The sequence below is a fragment of the Trachymyrmex septentrionalis genome, unplaced genomic scaffold (genome assembly GCF_001594115.1).
Source record: "Trachymyrmex septentrionalis isolate Tsep2-gDNA-1 unplaced genomic scaffold, Tsep1.0 scaffold20, whole genome shotgun sequence".
Classification (NCBI taxonomy): domain Eukaryota; kingdom Metazoa; phylum Arthropoda; class Insecta; order Hymenoptera; family Formicidae; genus Trachymyrmex; species Trachymyrmex septentrionalis.
The window spans coordinates 7,811,808-7,814,348 of NW_017305180.1; positions in this window are offsets into that span (position 1 = coordinate 7,811,808).

A 2,541-nucleotide genomic window follows, 5' to 3' on the forward strand; every position below is an offset into this window, starting at 1 on the left:
ATGTATGATAAACTTTAAAGTATAGGCTTAATTACAATTACACTTATTGATTAAACTCACCGCTTAGCTCAGATTGACCTATTCTGTGAACGCAATATTTTATCAATAAGCGAAAAATTTAAAAACGACAACTACTCTGATGCCCTGCGATACGACGTGAGTTGAGTTAATGGCTAATTAAAACGCAATGAACCGTCCCGAATTATACAATTGAAATTCAAATGCATTGCACTCCCACAATGCATTTCGAATGCGTTAATCCTACGAAATACACAATATTATTTATAAACAACACTGATTTATATCATAGCTTTCCATTACTTGAACCATTCGTTCTGGTAATTCGTGTATCATTACGTTTTCAATATGAAAATGATGGGTAATTTGCAATAAAATTGTAAAATTTAAAACTCGATCAGAAATCTATTTAAATCGAAATGTTAAAAAGAAATAATTATCATCAGGAAGAATAATAAATAGCACAATAAAACAATAACTCGTAATTTCCATCCGTCATCATTTTGATTTCTGCTTTAAATGAATAAATCGCATAAAATGTCTGTCTCGGTATTAAATAATCGCCGCCTCGATTCATTTACGAGACGTTAATCGTGGGAAGTGATTAATCGCACAGTTACTGAATAGCTTATCATTATTTACAGGAAATCAACGTATTTCAGAAGATAATATGACACAGTGGAATATCACTACTTGGTTTAGTTTCACCGCATGAATAACAGCAAGGTAACCTTGTGCAAATAACCGCGCACTGCATGCAAAAAAAAACGAGCGCCGTAATCGAGCACGGTGTACCAGCCAATTCGTAGCTGCCACAAAATATTTAACACAGTATGAAGTAAACGCACAATAAATATTCTATTCTACCAATTTCAAATTAATTTCAATGAATGGGCTATTATTGCATATTAAATCTCTAATATATAGGCAATAAAGTCCACATTTATGTGTTAAACATAAAGATGTTAAATATTTTTTGTATAAATTTATACATTTATTGCTTTATTAATACTCTGAAAAAATTGTTGTGCTCCAAGAAGTAAAAAATTGTGTGTAAATGATCAGATCATTCAACAAATCCTGGCAGACATTAAATTAAAGAAACGGTAAAAATGTGAGGCTTTATCGTTGAATTATTAAATTATATTTTCCCTTGAATTATTCAAATTATATGATTTTTTCCACCCTTCTCGAATAACATAATAAATTTGGAAAAAAATAATTGATAAATTAATATTTTTAATTAAAACAAAGAGAAACTTTTATCTTTGTTCGAATTAAACGACTTAATATTTATTAATTTATTTTAAGCAGATTAGATAATTATTTAACATATTAAATCATTATATTTCCGCTATTATAATCTATAGTAAAATTGTTTCATTTTAATCGACCTCTAAAATATCCTAATAAAATATTGTATTGTACATTTATGAAACTTGTATCTTATTTTATATATCTACTTATATTTTAACAAAAATGTTTCTTTTTTTAAAGCATAAAGATCAGTTATTTAAGAATATGTATATTTTACACAAGAAATATTTATATCTTAGTAAAAATTTAAGAAGCTAATGACAAAAATAATTTTACATACATAATTTGTATAAGATAATTTAAATATTCTTTCTCTCTACATACGTAAGACGAATCTCTTTAATTATGTATTATATTGTACTCATTCGGAATGCTATTTTCTCATCGAATGCTGCGTGAAGCAAAAAAACCCAATGCTTGTCTTTTTAATAAAAAAAAAAGCGTTATGCTTTTTTTTTATTAAAAATTCTTTTTCGAGAACTTGTAGAAAAGATGGCACGAGGTGAAGGAATAAAATGTACCCCTGTAACTTTCCGACCTCACCCACGCATCTCTCTTTTCGCGTTGGTATGTTCAACATTGCACAGCATTTTAGGGCGCGACGGTGTCGTTTATCTAGGTCAATGTAACGATGGAGACGTTAACTGCACTCGCAAAGGGAGGTCAGAGCGGAGAGTAATACGTACGTACATATATATATCTATATAGAGACAGATACCGCAAAAAATACAACTTGACTTTCTGACTTCTTTCTCGATAAGAGCGTTATTGAAACAAGATGGAATTCGCGTTTTCCCTCAGATACGTAATATTACTTTACGTCAACTCTTTGCTGTATGATATAGAAATCGATATTATGTAATATATCTGATAATTATTACAATCTTTTATGAAATATGAAAATTTGGATTTTATAAGAAAATTTCGTTTTTATAAGGGAGAGGAGGAGTTGATTATATAAAATTGCCAAGATTACGAAATATTAAATCATTTTGCTTTGTTCATTTGTGGCTAAATCGGTCGTAATAAACATAAATTTGGAAATAAATAGTTGAAAATAGACAAACCATAAGATTTGGAATATATCGATCAAAATTCCAATTATCACAAGAATTTAGTAGAATTTAGTAGGATTGAACCAGAAAATTCTGTGATTCATCTATTTTCAATCAGAATTCCAACCAGACAATTTTTTTTTTTTCAGTG